This window comes from Pleurodeles waltl, chromosome 5 (assembly GCF_031143425.1).
Source record: "Pleurodeles waltl isolate 20211129_DDA chromosome 5, aPleWal1.hap1.20221129, whole genome shotgun sequence".
Classification (NCBI taxonomy): Eukaryota; Metazoa; Chordata; class Amphibia; order Caudata; family Salamandridae; genus Pleurodeles; species Pleurodeles waltl.
The window spans coordinates 1,603,522,673-1,603,546,573 of record NC_090444.1 but is presented as its reverse complement, the minus strand read 5'-3'; the positions used below and the strand labels follow the sequence as shown (position 1 = coordinate 1,603,546,573).

The window sequence follows — 23,901 nt, the reverse complement described above, 5'->3', positions numbered from 1 at the left end:
TTACGGTGGTCACCGTTGACCTCAACCCTAATTGAGTTAGGTATATAATCGTAGTTACGAGTAGGACTCGTAGTGGGGAGAGCAGCCGTCATAGTGAAAGGTAAAGGGAAACAGGATGAGGGAGAAAGAAGAAAAAGGAGGTTTGGGGATTAAATATTTGGTATATAGGTCTAAAAAAAGGTGCTTCAGTCCGTTCAGTCAAAGGAGCTGAACTGCGCAAGTAAAAACCATGAAGAATGGCGTGGACAGCAGGAGGTCCTGTGCCAAGCGCCTTACCGGGAGATAAAACAAGGTCCTCTGGTAAATGGCGCGGCGCGGAAATTCCTTTTCAACGGGTCTGTTGAAGAATGACGGCGAAGAACTGCGTCCAGAGGCCGGTGTAGTGATCCTGATGACCAGGGAGAGATGGAGGGCCCCGTCCGGGGCCTCCTGTAGAGGCACCTCTGGATAGTCCTTTCTTGAAGCACTATCGTGTGTTTACTATAAAAATGAAATAATCAAATAATAACATGAATAAAATTAAAATGAAAAAAAATGGGGAACGTAAAATGCAAAAAGAGTGCCTAAGGAGTAATTGTCCTGAAAAGGACAGCTCCTAGCACTACTGTCAACTCCGGTAGGGCTAGCCCAGATGTTACACAAGCTTCCCCCCCAATCTCCTGAGGTCACTGCGCAAGAACAAACTCGCACTGCTCCTCAAAGGAGATAAGGGACCCCACACCGGGAGGGACCGGCAGGTGCAATCCGTCTCAATCCTTGTGACAAGGGGGCATCAGCCTTGCTCCGGACAAGCCAGAGGACGAAGGCCCATCCCCCAAGTCACTCAGAAAGAGATTCGATCACTTCAGGCTCCGGTCAAGCCAGAGGTCGCAGGCCCAGTCCCACAAGGGTCGGAAATCACCCTCACCTTTTTTTTAAGTTCAAACAAAAGTTTGAACTTAGCCAAAAGGCCGAGAAGCGATAACCCGAAGAGGGGCCAGAATTCTCACCTCACCGGCCGGTCTCCCTGGCTGACTCGGGCTGGCGCCGTCCTTTCCTTGGCCGTTCACGGGCCTTTCGCCTCTTTTCCCCATCTCTTGGCAAGAGCTCAGCCAGTGACAAAAGGAAAAAGAGGCCCTGGCGTCGGGGGCGGGGGTCTTCCGGCTCCCAGAATCCTCAGCAGTCGCCTCATTATGCGTCCATTAGCATACCCACGTTGCCCAGTTTCTAGTTTTTGCATGCCCCTCCCCTTCCTGTCCACTGCCTCCAGCCCCTTGGTCGGGAGGCCTGGCCACCCTGGACAGCACCCTGGCAGCAAGTGGCCGGCACCTCGCCCTCGCTTACCCAGGACTCTGTTGCCCTGTAGCTTAGGCCTATAGATAAGGCTCGGCCGTTCGTGGCCGTTCGGGGGCAGGCAAAGAAGGCAAAGGACTCTGCCTCTTCCTTCTACCCAGAGAAGGCATGGACAGTGTCCAGCTCTTCTGTTCTGCCACAGGCAGCTCCCCCCCCGACTCTCTCTCTCTCTCTCTCTCTCTCTCTCTCCCTCTCTCCCCCTTCCTTCCTTCCTGTCTTACCAACGCGGTAGGGCTAAAACGAAATAAATAATTAAATAAATCAATCAATCAATCAATAAAACAAGACACGGCTGCCAAAAAGTGGCCAGGTTGGTTTTATTTACACCCAAAGACATTAGCGCCACTTTACAGAAAGCCAGTGAAACGCTCCTTTTGCATCTTTTTTTTCAACAGCATGTGTTTCCCCGGGTGGGGAGGTGCACCATTCCTGGAGGTACTGCAATACCAGGTTGATGCGTGGAGTGGACAGAGCAAGCTCCTATTCCATCTCCCTGTTCCAAAAATCAATTTAATATATGGTCCCCAGATAGAGGACGTATCAGATATTAAACTGATAAGAACAGATTTTTTTTTTTTTTTTTTTTTTTGTTTTGAAATCCTTTATTGAAGGTATTTGTCATAGAAAATACAACACAGTTTTTACAGAAAGGTTTCAAAAAAATGGTTAGGCATAGTTTACAAAACATGTTTAGAAACATATGCATGGTTCAAAAATTGTTCATATTGTAACAGTGAGAGAGAAAAAACCCCAGTCCCTTTATGGGTGGGGAAAAACTAAAACTTTATTTAAGGCCTATATATAAGGGCCAATCCATAGACACCTGGTGGCTTGGTGTTATTGTTGAAACTGCCACTCCCGGTTGGGAGGGTTTGAAAAACTAAAATTTTATTCATGGCCTATATAAGTGCCAATCCGTTTGACACCCGGTGGCAAGGTGGGGTGGGGGAATAGGAATCAGGTCACCCAGCCCTTCCAGTTTTTCACCTGCCAAAGATGGTTTGCCTTGTCCTGACCTTGTAAGGTGCGGTCAATGTACAAATAGGTAGTCACTTTGTCAAGGCAAAGGTTACGACAGTCTGAGAGGGTTAAATGTTTGTGCGCAAAAAGTAGCAGATTACGGGCTTCCCACAGCGTCTGTTTGCCGCAGTTCAGCAGTCTCCAGGCAACGATGCGCTGAGAGGGAGGAAGGCCCAAACCGTACAACAGAGTCGTAAAAGTGAGGGACGGAATGCCTGCTATGTGAGTCAAGAACGGTTGTAGTAAAGTCCAAAAATCCTTGGCGTATCTGCAGTTCCAAAAAAGATGAGCAATAGTTTCCTCGTGAAGACAAGTAGTCCGGGGGCAAACTGCAGAAGGAGCGAGGCCCCGCCTGTGCTGAAAAGTTTTCACCGGGAGACATCCGTGAACACTCATCCAAGCCAAGTCTTTCTGCACGTGTGTGAGGGAGGGATGACTCACAGAGGACCAGATTTCTGTAGTATGTGCTTCCGAAAAGGAAAGGACTGTTTCTGTCTGTTCTTTCTCAAAAAGATATTTGTTAAGAATTTTTGTATTCAAACTTGTGTCCAATGGTAAAACGGAAAAATCTAACTCCTTTAGAAATAAACGTAATTGTCGGAAATAGGGAGGGAGGACATAGGATAAGGGGGTGAGGTTCGTGGGGCGAAATAATTTAAAACGACGTAAAAGAACACCTGCGTAATATCGAGTAAAAAAACCAGCGGCATGCATTGGGGAACGAGATACACAGGATAAAACAGCACAAAGGAGTTTGGAATAAATGAAAAAATAGACATCGGGAAAAGTTTTACCACCATGGGACCAATGTTTACAAACTTTGATTCTTGAGAGTTTTTCCATACGGGAGCTCCACAGGTAAGAAAAAAACATTTTAACACATTTCTGCAAAGTGGCCCGGGAAGGGGGATAAATCAGAGCCAGGTACAGCATGATTGGCAATAATACTGTTTTGATGATTAATATCTTACCCTCCATCGTGAGTTTCCTGGTAGACCACATAGCAATTTTTTGTGACATTTTTTCGTAAACAGTCACCCAGTTTTTTGTTTCGTGACCGTTCCCTGCAAAGTATATTCCAAGAATTTTTGTAGGTTGACTGGTTACCGATACTGGCAGTTTTGCCATATGGTCCCATGGGCCCAATGTAAGGCACACACATTTGTCCAAATTCAGACCTAGTCCTGACAGTGGCTGAAAGGAAGAAACATGCTGGACAGCACTACGAACTGCCTTTGGGGTAGCACAGAAAACAGTAACATCATCCATGTAAGCCACTACTTTTGCCGGGATACCTGACCCTCCGGGGACAAATGTGCCTGTAAGGAGGGGTTCAGCACGGAGGTGACTTAAAAAAGGTTCCAATGCACTAATAAATAGGATTGGGGACAGGGGGCAGCCCTGCCGGACTCCCGCATGTATAAACAGTTCCGGGGTATGAACACCATTGATATTGATAACACTGTTAGCTTGGGCATATAAAGTAGAAACCATGTGTATAAAGGGGTCAGGAACTTTAAATTTACGTAATACCTTGAACATGTATTGATGGGAAACCCTATCGAAAGCTTTTTGGAAATCTAAACTTAAGACACCTAGGGGGATGTGACGTTCTTGGGTATAGTATATTACGTCCCGGAGGGTAGTGAGGCTATCCGTTATGTGACGTCCACGCAAGGCACAAGTTTGATCTGGGTGTATGCAGGTGCCCATCACGGAACTGAGTCGCCGGGCCAGAATTTTGGACACTAATTTATAATCAATGTTTAAGAGGGAGATGGGTCGCCAGTTTTGGAGAGAGGTTTCATCTCCTTTTTTATGTAGGAGTGTAATGACCCCTTTGGAGAAGTCAGAAGTTAAATCCCTATTTTGAAAGCTGGTGGTTATCATGGTCATAAAGTCTGTACAAATGAGATCCCAAAAAGTCCTATAAAATTCCCATGGAAGACCATCGAGGCCCGGACTGGAGCCCCGTTTAGCAGTGGTGATTGCACTAAGATATTCTTCCCCAGTGAAGGGGGCGGCAAGGTTGGACTGATGGGCATCTGAAAGTTCTGTAATGATGGTTTGGCAATATGTATCTAATTCCTGTGTGGTGGGTAGGGGGTTGTGTGGAGTGTATAATGTTTGATAAAATTGAAAGGCAATTTGTTTACAGTGTGTAAGACCATGGCAGGGGACACCATCAGAATTTTGGAGGACCGTAATAAGCTTATGACTTTGTTTTGCTTTTTGGAAAAAGAAAGAAGTACATTTTTCGTCCTCTTGATAATGTTGAACTCGGGACTGAAAAATGAGCGATTTACCTTTGCGGTGCAGCCAAAGTGTTTGGGCCGTTTTAACGTGTCGCACTTCCTCACTGACATCTTTCCCTGCGTCACTCAGCTGTTGTAGCACTAGAAGTCGTCGCTGAAGATGTTGGAACTGCGCCCAAACTTCTTTCCGAAGAAGAGCTGCCTGTGATTGGAAAAACATTTTAGTTTTGCATTTCACCCACCTCCACCATTGATAGTTGGATGAAAAGAGGGTTTTATTCTGTGCCCATTTGGCATAGCAGCGTCTATATTTTTGGCAAATCAAGGCGTTCTCCAGCAGTTGGCAATTGAGCTTCCAATAACCAGGACCTCTGATTGGGTGTGCAGGAAGTTCGAAGGTGACATGGAGGCAACGGTGATCAGAGAAAGCCACTGGGGTCAAGCAGCACTTGGTGGCAACTAAAGTTTTTGAGGCAAAAACAAAGTCTATGCGAGAACGTGCGTGACCGTGAACAGCTTCCCAGGTGAAGCAGGTGCCTGGAGAATAATGTTTAGCATAGGTATCATACAGGTCCACATCGTACAACAACGTCTTTAAAACTTTTGAGGTGACATCCAGTGAATAAGTATTTTGCTGACCCTGACGATCGCTGAGATGCATGATACAGTTAAAGTCACCAACCAATAGCAGCGGAATAGTACCTGTGAGAAACGGCTTGATCACATGGAATAAGTGTTCTCTCTCCACTTTCTGAGCTGGGGCGTAGATAGTACATACTCTCATGGAAACCCCATCCATTTGTAAAGAGAGAAGGAGTGCACGCCCAGGTGACAAAATCTTTTCCCCTGTTATCTGCCAATGTTTGTTTCGGAAAAGGAGTGCTATTCCGTCATTTTTGTTTGGTCCACCTGACCACACGGAAGGGCCCTCTGTCCAATGTTTGCTGTAGGGGGAGTAGTCAAGACAAGGGGGCATATGACACTCTTGTAAACAAATTAGGTCAGCAGGCAAAGTTTTACAATAGTCCATGATGGCAACCCTAGTCAATTTTGTGCTCATACCTCTGACGTTGCAGGAGGTGATGTTGAGAAGCATAAATATGTAATAAAAAAGGTCTGGCATATACTTTATTCAGGAGAAGAAAGATCATCTGCCTCTGTGCCGAAACGTTGGGCATCAGGAAGCAGTGAAGCTGGAAAAAGAGCTTCCAGGTCAGGAGTGGCTTCGAAGTCTGGCACTGGGCCAGTACGTACCTTGAGTTCCTGAGCCACATGATGGTGATCCTCCTCGGAGTCCGAGAGGTGTGTGAGCGGGGCGTAGCGGCTCCCACTCGAAGGGCGGTCGAGGGATGTCGTCCGCCTCTTAGCTCGAGTAGGTGCAGGAGTGTCTGTTACCTTGGTACTTTTGGTCTTACGTTTACTGGAAAAATACGTTGTCCAGCCACTGTGATCCATGTCCGGTGCTGCAGGAAGTTTCTGTAAAGATACTTGAGGGGAAGAGGAGGATGCAACAACATGTGCAGGTGGTGCTATGTGCGAGGTGGTAGCCCGTGGGTGTGATATTAGGTCCTCTAGTGGTGTTTCTGGAATACAATCTGGCACTGGGCTTTCATTCTGACTGACGGAGGGAATGACTGTGGTTGGAGGGGGAGGTGTGGGGTCAGTGGGATGGGGTTTGGCTCGTTTTTGTCTTTGTTCTAAGGCTCTGTTTTTTATTTTTTGGGCGTCTAATCTATCTAGTTCTTCCTGTACTATCTGTTGTGTGATTTCATGGGGGTCAATTGGCAAAGGGAAGTTTGGATGAACAGTAATATCATCAGGGACCTCTGTCTCTGGGTGGGTGGATAAAATGGGAAGATTGTCAATACATCCTAAGAGCTGTGAGTCAGGAATGTCGGGAATGGCGTTGGGGTCCGGGTGGGGAGCCTCCGGGTTATCAGTGGGTTTGGTAATGGGGAGCGCTGGGTTTGGGGGGGATGAAATGTCACGGGTGGAAGCAGCCTGCGCATAAGTGAATTTCCCTTTTGGACATTGTTTAAATAAGTGGTCGTCGCTCCCGCATAAATTACATTTTTTGGGGGCGGGGCAGAAAGGAGCAGTGTGATTGGAACTACCACAATTGCGGCAAACTGACCCTGAACACTGATCTTTAGTGTGACCGAACTGTTGGCACAGTCTACAAAATAAAGGTTGCCCTGAATACACCAAAAAACCTTTGTTTGTGCCCAATGTGAATGTTTGTGGGGGGTGTGCTAGCCCACGTACACCTTGCGAATCTTCCTTAAAAACCACAGAATATTTACGTTTCCCATTCCATATCCCGCACATATTTTTAATCTTTTGTCCACCCCGAATTTTGGAACAGTACCGGGAAAGGAACACTTCAATAAATCTGGGATCTGTATAGGGGTTGTACATGTGGACAACCAATACCACTTCTTTAGGGGCAAACAGTGGGAGGACAGTAAGCCCGGAAAACACAGAGGGGGGGATTCCAGTATTAGAAGTGTCTAGAACCTGTTGGCAAATAGAGGCACTAGAAAACGTGATATCATAGACACCCCTATTAGAAAAATCTTGAATACATTCTATAGCTGTATGGGAAACATCACAGGTAGTTTTCAACAAATCCTCAACAATAAAAAACAGATTCTTATCTTTACGGTGGTCACCGTTGACCTCAACCCTAATTGAGTTAGGTATATAATCGTAGTTACGAGTAGGACTCGTAGTGGGGAGAGCAGCCGTCATAGTGAAAGGTAAAGGGAAACAGGATGAGGGAGAAAGAAGAAAAAGGAGGTTTGGGGATTAAATATTTGGTATATAGGTCTAAAAAAAGGTGCTTCAGTCCGTTCAGTCAAAGGAGCTGAACTGCGCAAGTAAAAACCATGAAGAATGGCGTGGACAGCAGGAGGTCCTGTGCCAAGCGCCTTACCGGGAGATAAAACAAGGTCCTCTGGTAAATGGCGCGGCGCGGAAATTCCTTTTCAACGGGTCTGTTGAAGAATGACGGCGAAGAACTGCGTCCAGAGGCCGGTGTAGTGATCCTGATGACCAGGGAGAGATGGAGGGCCCCGTCCGGGGCCTCCTGTAGAGGCACCTCTGGATAGTCCTTTCTTGAAGCACTATCGTGTGTTTACTATAAAAATGAAATAATCAAATAATAACATGAATAAAATTAAAATGAAAAAAAATGGGGAACGTAAAATGCAAAAAGAGTGCCTAAGGAGTAATTGTCCTGAAAAGGACAGCTCCTAGCACTACTGTCAACTCCGGTAGGGCTAGCCCAGATGTTACACAAGCTTCCCCCCCAATCTCCTGAGGTCACTGCGCAAGAACAAACTCGCACTGCTCCTCAAAGGAGATAAGGGACCCCACACCGGGAGGGACCGGCAGGTGCAATCCGTCTCAATCCTTGTGACAAGGGGGCATCAGCCTTGCTCCGGACAAGCCAGAGGACGAAGGCCCATCCCCCAAGTCACTCAGAAAGAGATTCGATCACTTCAGAGGAGTTTTCGTCCCCTTTGCGTGACGCAGCCAGGCTCCGGTCAAGCCAGAGGTCGCAGGCCCAGTCCCACAAGGGTCGGAAATCACCCTCACCTTTTTTTTAAGTTCAAACAAAAGTTTGAACTTAGCCAAAAGGCCGAGAAGCGATAACCCGAAGAGGGGCCAGAATTCTCACCTCACCGGCCGGTCTCCCTGGCTGACTCGGGCTGGCGCCGTCCTTTCCTTGGCCGTTCACGGGCCTTTCGCCTCTTTTCCCCATCTCTTGGCAAGAGCTCAGCCAGTGACAAAAGGAAAAAGAGGCCCTGGCGTCGGGGGCGGGGGTCTTCCGGCTCCCAGAATCCTCAGCAGTCGCCTCATTATGCGTCCATTAGCATACCCACGTTGCCCAGTTTCTAGTTTTTGCATGCCCCTCCCCTTCCTGTCCACTGCCTCCAGCCCCTTGGTCGGGAGGCCTGGCCACCCTGGACAGCACCCTGGCAGCAAGTGGCCGGCACCTCGCCCTCGCTTACCCAGGACTCTGTTGCCCTGTAGCTTAGGCCTATAGATAAGGCTCGGCCGTTCGTGGCCGTTCGGGGGCAGGCAAAGAAGGCAAAGGACTCTGCCTCTTCCTTCTACCCAGAGAAGGCATGGACAGTGTCCAGCTCTTCTGTTCTGCCACAGGCAGCTCCCCCCCCCGACTCTCTCTCTCTCTCTCTCTCTCTCTCTCTCTCTCTCTCTCTCTCCCTCTCTCCCTCTCTCCCCCTTCCTTCCTGTCTTACCAACGCGGTAGGGCTAAAACGAAATAAATAATTAAATAAATCAATCAATCAATCAATAAAACAAGACACGGCTGCCAAAAAGTGGCCAGGTTGGTTTTATTTACACCCAAAGACATTAGCGCCACTTTACAGAAAGCCAGTGAAACGCTCCTTTTGCATCTTTTTTTTCAACAGCATGTGTTTCCCCGGGTGGGGAGGTGCACCATTCCTGGAGGTACTGCAATACCAGGTTGATGCGTGGAGTGGACAGAGCAAGCTCCTATTCCATCTCCCTGTTCCAAAAATCAATTTAATATATGGTCCCCAGATAGAGGACGTATCAGATATTAAACTGATAAGAACAGATTTTTTTTTTTTTTTTTTTTTTTTTTTTGAAATCCTTTATTGAAGGTATTTGTCATAGAAAATACAACACAGTTTTTACAGAAAGGTTTCAAAAAAATGGTTAGGCATAGTTTACAAAACATGTTTAGAAACATATGCATGGTTCAAAAATTGTTCATATTGTAACAGTGAGAGAGAAAAAACCCCAGTCCCTTTATGGGTGGGGAAAAACTAAAACTTTATTTAAGGCCTATATATAAGGGCCAATCCATAGACACCTGGTGGCTTGGTGTTATTGTTGAAACTGCCACTCCCGGTTGGGAGGGTTTGAAAAACTAAAATTTTATTCATGGCCTATATAAGTGCCAATCCGTTTGACACCCGGTGGCAAGGTGGGGTGGGGGAATAGGAATCAGGTCACCCAGCCCTTCCAGTTTTTCACCTGCCAAAGATGGTTTGCCTTGTCCTGACCTTGTAAGGTGCGGTCAATGTACAAATAGGTAGTCACTTTGTCAAGGCAAAGGTTACGACAGTCTGAGAGGGTTAAATGTTTGTGCGCAAAAAGTAGCAGATTACGGGCTTCCCACAGCGTCTGTTTGCCGCAGTTCAGCAGTCTCCAGGCAACGATGCGCTGAGAGGGAGGAAGGCCCAAACCGTACAACAGAGTCGTAAAAGTGAGGGACGGAATGCCTGCTATGTGAGTCAAGAACGGTTGTAGTAAAGTCCAAAAATCCTTGGCGTATCTGCAGTTCCAAAAAAGATGAGCAATAGTTTCCTCGTGAAGACAAGTAGTCCGGGGGCAAACTGCAGAAGGAGCGAGGCCCCGCCTGTGCTGAAAAGTTTTCACCGGGAGACATCCGTGAACACTCATCCAAGCCAAGTCTTTCTGCACGTGTGTGAGGGAGGGATGACTCACAGAGGACCAGATTTCTGTAGTATGTGCTTCCGAAAAGGAAAGGACTGTTTCTGTCTGTTCTTTCTCAAAAAGATATTTGTTAAGAATTTTTGTATTCAAACTTGTGTCCAATGGTAAAACGGAAAAATCTAACTCCTTTAGAAATAAACGTAATTGTCGGAAATAGGGACGGAGGACATAGGATAAGGGGGTGAGGTTCGTGGGGCGAAATAATTTAAAACGACGTAAAAGAACACCTGCGTAATATCGAGTAAAAAAACCAGCGGCATGCATTGGGGAACGAGATACACAGGATAAAACAGCACAAAGGAGTTTGGAATAAATGAAAAAATAGACATCGGGAAAAGTTTTACCACCATGGGACCAATGTTTACAAACTTTGATTCTTGAGAGTTTTTCCATACGGGAGCTCCACAGGTAAGAAAAAAACATTTTAACACATTTCTGCAAAGTGGCCCGGGAAGGGGGATAAATCAGAGCCAGGTACAGCATGATTGGCAATAATACTGTTTTGATGATTAATATCTTACCCTCCATCGTGAGTTTCCTGGTAGACCACATAGCAATTTTTTGTGACATTTTTTCGTAAACAGTCACCCAGTTTTTTGTTTCGTGACCGTTCCCTGCAAAGTATATTCCAAGAATTTTTGTAGGTTGACTGGTTACCGATACTGGCAGTTTTGCCATATGGTCCCATGGGCCCAATGTAAGGCACACACATTTGTCCAAATTCAGACCTAGTCCTGACAGTGGCTGAAAGGAAGAAACATGCTGGACAGCACTACGAACTGCCTTTGGGGTAGCACAGAAAACAGTAACATCATCCATGTAAGCCACTACTTTTGCCGGGATACCTGACCCTCCGGGGACAAATGTGCCTGTAAGGAGGGGTTCAGCACGGAGGTGACTTAAAAAAGGTTCCAATGCACTAATAAATAGGATTGGGGACAGGGGGCAGCCCTGCCGGACTCCCGCATGTATAAACAGTTCCGGGGTATGAACACCATTGATATTGATAACACTGTTAGCTTGGGCATATAAAGTAGAAACCATGTGTATAAAGGGGTCAGGAACTTTAAATTTACGTAATACCTTGAACATGTATTGATGGGAAACCCTATCGAAAGCTTTTTGGAAATCTAAACTTAAGACACCTAGGGGGATGTGACGTTCTTGGGTATAGTATATTACGTCCCGGAGGGTAGTGAGGCTATCCGTTATGTGACGTCCACGCAAGGCACAAGTTTGATCTGGGTGTATGCAGGTGCCCATCACGGAACTGAGTCGCCGGGCCAGAATTTTGGACACTAATTTATAATCAATGTTTAAGAGGGAGATGGGTCGCCAGTTTTGGAGAGAGGTTTCATCTCCTTTTTTATGTAGGAGTGTAATGACCCCTTTGGAGAAGTCAGAAGTTAAATCCCTATTTTGAAAGCTGGTGGTTATCATGGTCATAAAGTCTGTACAAATGAGATCCCAAAAAGTCCTATAAAATTCCCATGGAAGACCATCGAGGCCCGGACTGGAGCCCCGTTTAGCAGTGGTGATTGCACTAAGATATTCTTCCCCAGTGAAGGGGGCGGCAAGGTTGGACTGATGGGCATCTGAAAGTTCTGTAATGATGGTTTGGCAATATGTATCTAATTCCTGTGTGGTGGGTAGGGGGTTGTGTGGAGTGTATAATGTTTGATAAAATTGAAAGGCAATTTGTTTACAGTGTGTAAGACCATGGCAGGGGACACCATCAGAATTTTGGAGGACCGTAATAAGCTTATGACTTTGTTTTGCTTTTTGGAAAAAGAAAGAAGTACATTTTTCGTCCTCTTGATAATGTTGAACTCGGGACTGAAAAATGAGCGATTTACCTTTGCGGTGCAGCCAAAGTGTTTGGGCCGTTTTAACGTGTCGCACTTCCTCACTGACATCTTTCCCTGCGTCACTCAGCTGTTGTAGCACTAGAAGTCGTCGCTGAAGATGTTGGAACTGCGCCCAAACTTCTTTCCGAAGAAGAGCTGCCTGTGATTGGAAAAACATTTTAGTTTTGCATTTCACCCACCTCCACCATTGATAGTTGGATGAAAAGAGGGTTTTATTCTGTGCCCATTTGGCATAGCAGCGTCTATATTTTTGGCAAATCAAGGCGTTCTCCAGCAGTTGGCAATTGAGCTTCCAATAACCAGGACCTCTGATTGGGTGTGCAGGAAGTTCGAAGGTGACATGGAGGCAACGGTGATCAGAGAAAGCCACTGGGGTCAAGCAGCACTTGGTGGCAACTAAAGTTTTTGAGGCAAAAACAAAGTCTATGCGAGAACGTGCGTGACCGTGAACAGCTTCCCAGGTGAAGCAGGTGCCTGGAGAATAATGTTTAGCATAGGTATCATACAGGTCCACATCGTACAACAACGTCTTTAAAACTTTTGAGGTGACATCCAGTGAATAAGTATTTTGCTGACCCTGACGATCGCTGAGATGCATGATACAGTTAAAGTCACCAACCAATAGCAGCGGAATAGTACCTGTGAGAAACGGCTTGATCACATGGAATAAGTGTTCTCTCTCCACTTTCTGAGCTGGGGCGTAGATAGTACATACTCTCATGGAAACCCCATCCATTTGTAAAGAGAGAAGGAGTGCACGCCCAGGTGACAAAATCTTTTCCCCTGTTATCTGCCAATGTTTGTTTCGGAAAAGGAGTGCTATTCCGTCATTTTTGTTTGGTCCACCTGACCACACGGAAGGGCCCTCTGTCCAATGTTTGCTGTAGGGGGAGTAGTCAAGACAAGGGGGCATATGACACTCTTGTAAACAAATTAGGTCAGCAGGCAAAGTTTTACAATAGTCCATGATGGCAACCCTAGTCAATTTTGTGCTCATACCTCTGACGTTGCAGGAGGTGATGTTGAGGAGCATAAATATGTAATAAAAAAGGTCTGGCATATACTTTATTCAGGAGAAGAAAGATCATCTGCCTCTGTGCCGAAACGTTGGGCATCAGGAAGCAGTGAAGCTGGAAAAAGAGCTTCCAGGTCAGGAGTGGCTTCGAAGTCTGGCACTGGGCCAGTACGTACCTTGAGTTCCTGAGCCACATGATGGTGATCCTCCTCGGAGTCCGAGAGGTGTGTGAGCGGGGCGTAGCGGCTCCCACTCGAAGGGCGGTCGAGGGATGTCGTCCGCCTCTTAGCTCGAGTAGGTGCAGGAGTGTCTGTTACCTTGGTACTTTTGGTCTTACGTTTACTGGAAAAATACGTTGTCCAGCCACTGTGATCCATGTCCGGTGCTGCAGGAAGTTTCTGTAAAGATACTTGAGGGGAAGAGGAGGATGCAACAACATGTGCAGGTGGTGCTATGTGCGAGGTGGTAGCCCGTGGGTGTGATATTAGGTCCTCTAGTGGTGTTTCTGGAATACAATCTGGCACTGGGCTTTCATTCTGACTGACGGAGGGAATGACTGTGGTTGGAGGGGGAGGTGTGGGGTCAGTGGGATGGGGTTTGGCTCGTTTTTGTCTTTGTTCTAAGGCTCTGTTTTTTATTTTTTGGGCGTCTAATCTATCTAGTTCTTCCTGTACTATCTGTTGTGTGATTTCATGGGGGTCAATTGGCAAAGGGAAGTTTGGATGAACAGTAATATCATCAGGGACCTCTGTCTCTGGGTGGGTGGATAAAATGGGAAGATTGTCAATACATCCTAAGAGCTGTGAGTCAGGAATGTCGGGAATGGCGTTGGGGTCCGGGTGGGGAGCCTCCGGGTTATCAGTGGGTTTGGTAATGGGGAGCGCTGGGTTTGGGGGGGGATGAAATGTCACGGGTGGAAGCAGCCTGCGCATAAGTGAATTTCCCTTTTGGACATTGTTTAAATAAGTGGTCGTCGCTCCCGCATAAATTACATTTTTTGGGGGCGGGGCAGAAAGGAGCAGTGTGATTGGAACTACCACAATTGCGGCAAACTGACCCTGAACACTGATCTTTAGTGTGACCGAACTGTTGGCACAGTCTACAAAATAAAGGTTGCCCTGAATACACCAAAAAACCTTTGTTTGTGCCCAATGTGAATGTTTGTGGGGGGTGTGCTAGCCCACGTACACCTTGCGAATCTTCCTTAAAAACCACAGAATATTTACGTTTCCCATTCCATATCCCGCACATATTTTTAATCTTTTGTCCACCCCGAATTTTGGAACAGTACCGGGAAAGGAACACTTCAATAAATCTGGGATCTGTATAGGGGTTGTACATGTGGACAACCAATACCACTTCTTTAGGGGCAAACAGTGGGAGGACAGTAAGCCCGGAAAACACAGAGGGGGGGATTCCAGTATTAGAAGTGTCTAGAACCTGTTGGCAAATAGAGGCACTAGAAAACGTGATATCATAGACACCCCTATTAGAAAAATCTTGAATACATTCTATAGCTGTATGGGAAACATCACAGGTAGTTTTCAACAAATCCTCAACAATAAAAAACAGATTCTTATCTTTACGGTGGTCACCGTTGACCTCAACCCTAATTGAGTTAGGTATATAATCGTAGTTACGAGTAGGACTCGTAGTGGGGAGAGCAGCCGTCATAGTGAAAGGTAAAGGGAAACAGGATGAGGGAGAAAGAAGAAAAAGGAGGTTTGGGGATTAAATATTTGGTATATAGGTCTAAAAAAAGGTGCTTCAGTCCGTTCAGTCAAAGGAGCTGAACTGCGCAAGTAAAAACCATGAAGAATGGCGTGGACAGCAGGAGGTCCTGTGCCAAGCGCCTTACCGGGAGATAAAACAAGGTCCTCTGGTAAATGGCGCGGCGCGGAAATTCCTTTTCAACGGGTCTGTTGAAGAATGACGGCGAAGAACTGCATCCAGAGGCCGGTGTAGTGATCCTGATGACCAGGGAGAGATGGAGGGCCCCGTCCGGGGCCTCCTGTAGAGGCACCTCTGGATAGTCCTTTCTTGAAGCACTATCGTGTGTTTACTATAAAAATGAAATAATCAAATAATAACATGAATAAAATTAAAATGAAAAAAAATGGGGAACGTAAAATGCAAAAAGAGTGCCTAAGGAGTAATTGTCCTGAAAAGGACAGCTCCTAGCACTACTGTCAACTCCGGTAGGGCTAGCCCAGATGTTACACAAGCTTCCCCCCCAATCTCCTGAGGTCACTGCGCAAGAACAAACTCGCACTGCTCCTCAAAGGAGATAAGGGACCCCACACCGGGAGGGACCGGCAGGTGCAATCCGTCTCAATCCTTGTGACAAGGGGGCATCAGCCTTGCTCCGGACAAGCCAGAGGACGAAGGCCCATCCCCCAAGTCACTCAGAAAGAGATTCGATCACTCGTCCCCTTTGCGTGACGCAGCCAGGCTCCGGTCAAGCCAGAGGTCGCAGGCCCAGTCCCACAAGGGTCGGAAATCACCCTCACCTTTTTTTTAAGTTCAAACAAAAGTTTGAACTTAGCCAAAAGGCCGAGAAGCGATAACCCGAAGAGGGGCCAGAATTCTCACCTCACCGGCCGGTCTCCCTGGCTGACTCGGGCTGGCGCCGTCCTTTCCTTGGCCGTTCACGGGCCTTTCGCCTCTTTTCCCCATCTCTTGGCAAGAGCTCAGCCAGTGACAAAAGGAAAAAGAGGCCCTGGCGTCGGGGGCGGGGGTCTTCCGGCTCCCAGAATCCTCAGCAGTCGCCTCATTATGCGTCCATTAGCATACCCACGTTGCCCAGTTTCTAGTTTTTGCATGCCCCTCCCCTTCCTGTCCACTGCCTCCAGCCCCTTGGTCGGGAGGCCTGGCCACCCTGGACAGCACCCTGGCAGCAAGTGGCCGGCACCTCGCCCTCGCTTACCCAGGACTCTGTTGCCCTGTAGCTTAGGCCTATAGATAAGGCGGGGGCGGGCGGGGGCAGGCAAAGAAGGCAAAGGACTCTGCCTCTTCCTTCTACCCAGAGAAGGCATGGACAGTGTCCAGCTCTTCTGTTCTGCCACAGGCAGCTCCCCCCCCCCGACTCTCTCTCTCTCTCTCTCTCTCTCTCTCTCTCTCTCTCCCTCTCTCCCCCTTCCTTCCTTCCTGTCTTACCAACGCGGTAGGGCTAAAACGAAATAAATAATTAAATCAATCAATCAATCAATAAAACAAGACACGGCTGCCAAAAAGTGGCCAGGTTGGTTTTATTTACACCCAAAGACATTAGCGCCACTTTACAGAAAGCCAGTGAAACGCTCCTTTTGCATCTTTTTTTTCAACAGCATGTGTTTCCCCGGGTGGGGAGGTGCACCATTCCTGGAGGTACTGCAATACCAGGTTGATGCGTGGAGTGGACAGAGCAAGCTCCTATTCCATCTCCCTGTTCCAAAAATCAATTTAATATATGGTCCCCAGATAGAGGACGTATCAGATATTAAACTGATAAGAACAGATTTTTTTTTTTTTTTTTTTTTTTGTTTTGAAATCCTTTATTGAAGGTATTTGTCATAGAAAATACAACACAGTTTTTACAGAAAGGTTTCAAAAAAATGGTTAGGCATAGTTTACAAAACATGTTTCGAAACATATGCATGGTTCAAAAATTGTTCATATTGTAACAGTGAGAGAGAAAAAACCCCAGTCCCTTTATGGGTGGGGAAAAACTAAAACTTTATTTAAGGCCTATATATAAGGGCCAATCCATAGACACCTGGTGGCTTGGTGTTATTGTTGAAACTGCCACTCCCGGTTGGGAGGGTTTGAAAAACTAAAATTTTATTCATGGCCTATATAAGTGCCAATCCGTTTGACACCCGGTGGCAAGGTGGGGTGGGGGAATAGGAATCAGGTCACCCAGCCCTTCCAGTTTTTCACCTGCCAAAGATGGTTTGCCTTGTCCTGACCTTGTAAGGTGCGGTCAATGTACAAATAGGTAGTCACTTTGTCAAGGCAAAGGTTACGACAGTCTGAGAGGGTTAAATGTTTGTGCGCAAAAAGTAGCAGATTACGGGCTTCCCACAGCGTCTGTTTGCCGCAGTTCAGCAGTCTCCAGGCAACGATGCGCTGAGAGGGAGGAAGGCCCAAACCGTACAACAGAGTCGTAAAAGTGAGGGACGGAATGCCTGCTATGTGAGTCAAGAACGGTTGTAGTAAAGTCCAAAAATCCTTGGCGTATCTGCAGTTCCAAAAAAGATGAGCAATAGTTTCCTCGTGAAGACAAGTAGTCCGGGGGCAAACTGCAGAAGGAGCGAGGCCCCGCCTGTGCTGAAAAGTTTTCACCGGGAGACATCCGTGAACACTCATCCAAGCCAAGTCTTTCTGCACGTGTGTGAGGGAGGGATGACTCACAGAGGACCAGATTTCTGTAGTATGTGCTTCCGAAAAGGAAAGGACTGTTTCTGTCTGTTCTTTCTCAAAAAGATATTTGTTAAGAATTTTTGTATTCAAACTTGTGTCCAATGGTAAAACGGAAAAATCTAACTCCTTTAGAAATAAACGTAATTGTCGGAAATAGGGAGGGAGGACATAGGATAAGGGGGTGAGGTTCGTGGGGCGAAATAATTTAAAACGACGTAAAAGAACACCTGCGTAATATCGAGTAAAAAAACCAGCGGCATGCATTGGGGAACGAGATACACAGGATAAAACAGCACAAAGGAGTTTGGAATAAATGAAAAAATAGACATCGGGAAAAGTTTTACCACCATGGGACCAATGTTTACAAACTTTGATTCTTGAGAGTTTTTCCATACGGGAGCTCCACAGGTAAGAAAAAAACATTTTAACACATTTCTGCAAAGTGGCCCGGGAAGGGGGATAAATCAGAGCCAGGTACAGCATGATTGGCAATAATACTGTTTTGATGATTAATATCTTACCCTCCATCGTGAGTTTCCTGGTAGACCACATAGCAATTTTTTGTGACATTTTTTCGTAAACAGTCACCCAGTTTTTTGTTTCGTGACCGTTCCCTGCAAAGTATATTCCAAGAATTTTTGTAGGTTGACTGGTTACCGATACTGGCAGTTTTGCCATATGGTCCCATGGGCCCAATGTAAGGCACACACATTTGTCCAAATTCAGACCTAGTCCTGACAGTGGCTGAAAGGAAGAAACATGCTGGACAGCACTACGAACTGCCTTTGGGGTAGCACAGAAAACAGTAACATCATCCATGTAAGCCACTACTTTTGCCGGGATACCTGACCCTCCGGGGACAAATGTGCCTGTAAGGAGGGGTTCAGCACGGAGGTGACTTAAAAAAGGTTCCAATGCACTAATAAATAGGATTGGGGACAGGGGGCAGCCCTGCCGGACTCCCGCATGTATAAACAGTTCCGGGGTATGAACACCATTGATATTGATAACACTGTTAGCTTGGGCATATAAAGTAGAAACCATGTGTATAAAGGGGTCAGGAACTTTAAATTTACGTAATACCTTGAACATGTATTGATGGGAAACCCTATCGAAAGCTTTTTGGAAATCTAAACTTAAGACACCTAGGGGGATGTGACGTTCTTGGGTATAGTATATTACGTCCCGGAGGGTAGTGAGGCTATCCGTTATGTGACGTCCACGCAAGGCACAAGTTTGATCTGGGTGTATGCAGGTGCCCATCACGGAACTGAGTCGCCGGGCCAGAATTTTGGACACTAATTTATAATCAATGTTTAAGAGGGAGATGGGTCGCCAGTTTTGGAGAGAGGTTTCATCTCCTTTTTTATGTAGGAGTGTAATGACCCCTTTGGAGAAGTCAGAAGTTAAATCCCTATTTTGAAAGCTGGTGGTTATCATGGTCATAAAGTCTGTACAAATGAGATCCCAAAAAGTCCTATAAAATTCCCATGGAAGACCATCGAGGCCCGGACTGGAGCCCCGTTTAGCAGTGGTGATTGCACTAAGATATTCTTCCCCAGTGAAGGGGGCGGCAAGGTTGGACTGATGGGCATCTGAAAGTTCTGTAATGATGGTTTGGCAATATGTATCTAATTCCTGTGTGGTGGGTAGGGGGTTGTGTGGAGTGTATAATGTTTGATAAAATTGAAAGGCAATTTGTTTACAGTGTGTAAGACCATGGCAGGGGACACCATCAGAATTTTGGAGGACCGTAATAAGCTTATGACTTTGTTTTGCTTTTTGGAAAAAGAAAGAAGTACATTTTTCGTCCTCTTGATAATGTTGAACTCGGGACTGAAAAATGAGCGATTTACCTTTGCGGTGCAGCCAAAGTGTTTGGGCCGTTTTAACGTGTCGCACTTCCTCACTGACATCTTTCCCTGCGTCACTCAGCTGTTGTAGCACTAGAAGTCGTCGCTGAAGATGTTGGAACTGCGCCCAAACTTCTTTCCGAAGAAGAGCTGCCTGTGATTGGAAAAACATTTTAGTTTTGCATTTCACCCACCTCCACCATTGATAGTTGGATGAAAAGAGGGTTTTATTCTGTGCCCATTTGGCATAGCAGCGTCTATATTTTTGGCAAATCAAGGCGTTCTCCAGCAGTTGGCAATTGAGCTTCCAATAACCAGGACCTCTGATTGGGTGTGCAGGAAGTTCGAAGGTGACATGGAGGCAACGGTGATCAGAGAAAGCCACTGGGGTCAAGCAGCACTTGGTGGCAACTAAAGTTTTTGAGGCAAAAACAAAGTCTATGCGAGAACGTGCGTGACCGTGAACAGCTTCCCAGGTGAAGCAGGTGCCTGGAGAATAATGTTTAGCATAGGTATCATACAGGTCCACATCGTACAACAACGTCTTTAAAACTTTTGAGGTGACATCCAGTGAATAAGTATTTTGCTGACCCTGACGATCGCTGAGATGCATGATACAGTTAAAGTCACCAACCAATAGCAGCGGAATAGTACCTGTGAGAAACGGCTTGATCACATGGAATAAGTGTTCTCTCTCCACTTTCTGAGCTGGGGCGTAGATAGTACATACTCTCATGGAAACCCCATCCATTTGTAAAGAGAGAAGGAGTGCACGCCCAGGTGACAAAATCTTTTCCCCTGTTATCTGCCAATGTTTGTTTCGGAAAAGGAGTGCTATTCCGTCATTTTTGTTTGGTCCACCTGACCACACGGAAGGGCCCTCTGTCCAATGTTTGCTGTAGGGGGAGTAGTCAAGACAAGGGGGCATATGACACTCTTGTAAACAAATTAGGTCAGCAGGCAAAGTTTTACAATAGTCCATGATGGCAACCCTAGTCAATTTTGTGCTCATACCTCTGACGTTGCAGGAGGTGATGTTGAGGAGCATAAATATGTAATAAAAAAGGTCTGGCATATACTTTATTCAGGAGAAGAAAGATCATCTGCCTCTGTGCCGAAACGTTGGGCATCAGGAAGCAGTGAAGCTGGAAAAAGAGCTTCCAGGTCAGGAGTGGCTTCGAAGTCTGGCACTGGGCCAGTACGTACCTTGAGTTCCTGAGCCACATGATGGTGATCCTCCTCGGAGTCCGAGAGGTGTGTGAGCGGGGCGTAGCGGCTCCCACTCGAAGGGCGGTCGAGGGATGTCGTCCGCCTCTTAGCTCGAGTAGGTGCAGGAGTGTCTGTTACCTTGGTACTTTTGGTCTTACGTTTACTGGAAAAATACGTTGTCCAGCCACTGTGATCCATGTCCGGTGCTGCAGGAAGTTTCTGTAAAGATACTTGAGGGGAAGAGGAGGATGCAACAACATGTGCAGGTGGTGCTATGTGCGAGGTGGTAGCCCGTGGGTGTGATATTAGGTCCTCTAGTGGTGTTTCTGGAATACAATCTGGCACTGGGCTTTCATTCTGACTGACGGAGGGAATGACTGTGGTTGGAGGGGGAGGTGTGGGGTCAGTGGGATGGGGTTTGGCTCGTTTTTGTCTTTGTTCTAAGGCTCTGTTTTTTATTTTTTGGGCGTCTAATCTATCTAGTTCTTCCTGTACTATCTGTTGTGTGATTTCATGGGGGTCAATTGGCAAAGGGAAGTTTGGATGAACAGTAATATCATCAGGGACCTCTGTCTCTGGGTGGGTGGATAAAATGGGAAGATTGTCAATACATCCTAAGAGCTGTGAGTCAGGAATGTCGGGAATGGCGTTGGGGTCCGGGTGGGGAGCCTCCGGGTTATCAGTGGGTTTGGTAATGGGGAGCGCTGGGTTTGGGGGGGATGAAATGTCACGGGTGGAAGCAGCCTGCGCATAAGTGAATTTCCCTTTTGGACATTGTTTAAATAAGTGGTCGTCGCTCCCGCATAAATTACATTTTTTGGGGGCGGGGCAGAAAGGAGCAGTGTGATTGGAACTACCACAATTGCGGCAAACTGACCCTGAACACTGATCTTTAGTGTGACCGAACTGTTGGCACAGTCTACAAAATAAAGGTTGCCCTGAATACACCAAAAAACCTTTGTTTGTGCCCAATGTGAATGTTTGTGGGGGGTGTGCTAGCCCACGTACACCTTGCGAATCTTCCTTAAAAACCACAGAATATTTACGTTTCCCATTCCATATCCCGCACATATTTTTAATCTTTTGTCCACCCCGAATTTTGGAACAGTACCGGGAAAGGAACACTTCAATAAATCTGGGATCTGTATAGGGGTTGTACATGTGGACAACCAATACCACTTCTTTAGGGGCAAACAGTGGGAGGACAGTAAGCCCGGAAAACACAGAGGGGGGGATTCCAGTATTAGAAGTGTCTAGAACCTGTTGGCAAATAGAGGCACTAGAAAACGTGATATCATAGACACCCCTATTAGAAAAATCTTGAATACATTCTATAGCTGTATGGGAAACATCACAGGTAGTTTTCAACAAATCCTCAACAATAAAAAACAGATTCTTATCTTTACGGTGGTCACCGTTGACCTCAACCCTAATTGAGTTAGGTATATAATCGTAGTTACGAGTAGGACTCGTAGTGGGGAGAGCAGCCGTCATAGTGAAAGGTAAAGGGAAACAGGATGAGGGAGAAAGAAGAAAAAGGAGGTTTGGGGATTAAATATTTGGTATATAGGTCTAAAAAAAGGTGCTTCAGTCCGTTCAGTCAAAGGAGCTGAACTGCGCAAGTAAAAACCATGAAGAATGGCGTGGACAGCAGGAGGTCCTGTGCCAAGCGCCTTACCGGGAGATAAAACAAGGTCCTCTGGTAAATGGCGCGGCGCGGAAATTCCTTTTCAACGGGTCTGTTGAAGAATGATGGCGAAGAACTGCGTCCAGAGGCCGGTGTAGTGATCCTGATGACCAGGGAGAGATGGAGGGCCCCGTCCGGGGCCTCCTGTAGAGGCACCTCTGGATAGTCCTTTCTTGAAGCACTATCGTGTGTTTACTATAAAAATGAAATAATCAAATAATAACATGAATAAAATTAAAATGAAAAAAAATGGGGAACGTAAAATGCAAAAAGAGTGCCTAAGGAGTAATTGTCCTGAAAAGGACAGCTCCTAGCACTACTGTCAACTCCGGTAGGGCTAGCCCAGATGTTACACAAGCTTCCCCCCCAATCTCCTGAGGTCACTGCGCAAGAACAAACTCGCACTGCTCCTCAAAGGAGATAAGGGACCCCACACCGCTCCTCAAAGGAGATAAGGGACCCCACACCGGAAGGGACCGGCAGGTGCAATCCGTCTCAATCCTTGTGACAAGGGGGCATCAGCCTTGCTCCGGACAAGCCAGAGGAGGCCCATCCCCCAAGTCACTCAGAAAGAGATTCGATCACTTCAGAGAAGTTTTCGTCCCCTTTGCGTGACGGAGCCTGCCAGGCTCCGGTCAAGCCAGAGGTCGCAGGCCCAGTCCCACAAGGGTCGGAAATCACCCTCACCTTTTTTTTAAGTTCAAACAAAAGTTTGAACTTAGCCAAAAGGCCGAGAAGCGATAACCCGAAGAGGGGCCAGAATTCTCACCTCACCGGCCGGTCTCCCTGGCTGACTCGGGCTGGCGCCGTCCTTTCCTTGGCCGTTCACGGGCCTTTCGCCTCTTTTCCCCATCTCTTGGCAAGAGCTCAGCCAGTGACAAAAGGAAAAAGAGGCCCTGGCGTCGGGGGCGGGGGTCTTCCGGCTCCCAGAATCCTCAGCAGTCGCCTCATTATGCGTCCATTAGCATACCCACGTTGCCCAGTTTCTAGTTTTTGCATGCCCCTCCCCTTCCTGTCCACTGCCTCCAGCCCCTTGGTCGGGAGGCCTGGCCACCCTGGACAGCACCCTGGCAGCAAGTGGCCGGCACCTCGCCCTCGCTTACCCAGGACTCTGTTGCCCTGTAGCTTAGGCCTATAGATAAGGCTCGGCCGTTCGTGGCCGTTCGGGGGCAGGCAAAGAAGGCAAAGGACTCTGCCTCTTCCTTCTACCCAGAGAAGGCATGGACAGTGTCCAGCTCTTCTGTTCTGCCACAGGCAGCTTCCCCCCCCCGACTCTCTGACTCTCTCTCTCTCTCTCTCTCTCTCCCTCTCTCTCCCTCTCTCCCCCTTCCTTCCTTCCTTCCTTCCTGTCTTACCAACGCGGTAGGGCTAAAACGAAATAAATAATTAAATAAATCAATCAATCAATCAATAAAACAAGACACGGCTGCCAAAAAGTGGCCAGGTTGGTTTTATTTACACCCAAAGACATTAGCGCCACTTTACAGAAAGCCAGTGAAACGCTCCTTTTGCATCTTTTTTTTCAACAGCATGTGTTTCCCCGGGTGGGGAGGTGCACCATTCCTGGAGGTACTGCAATACCAGGTTGATGCGTGGAGTGGACAGAGCAAGCTCCTATTCCATCTCCCTGTTCCAAAAATCAATTTAATATATGGTCCCCAGATAGAGGACGTATCAGATATTAAACTGATAAGAACAGATTTTTTTTTTTTTTTTTTTTTTTTTTGAAATCCTTTATTGAAGGTAT

General features: G+C 46.9%; 1 non-coding gene and 3 pseudogenes across 1 annotated transcript; all 4 read right to left on the bottom strand.

The window, feature by feature from the left end:
• Window positions 1-1,745: 1,745 nt before the first annotated feature.
• On the bottom strand, window positions 1,746-1,947 carry LOC138297589 (U2 spliceosomal RNA; annotated as a pseudogene).
• Window positions 1,948-9,064: 7,117 nt separating this feature from the next.
• LOC138297591 (U2 spliceosomal RNA) lies at window positions 9,065-9,266 on the bottom strand (annotated as a pseudogene).
• A 7,082-nt stretch (window positions 9,267-16,348) lies between these two features.
• LOC138297588 (U2 spliceosomal RNA) lies at window positions 16,349-16,550 on the bottom strand (annotated as a pseudogene).
• Window positions 16,551-23,701: 7,151 nt separating this feature from the next.
• Window positions 23,702-23,901, bottom strand: LOC138297581 (U2 spliceosomal RNA). The gene has a single exon (XR_011204169.1). It is a non-coding gene; the product is annotated as a U2 spliceosomal RNA (small nuclear RNA).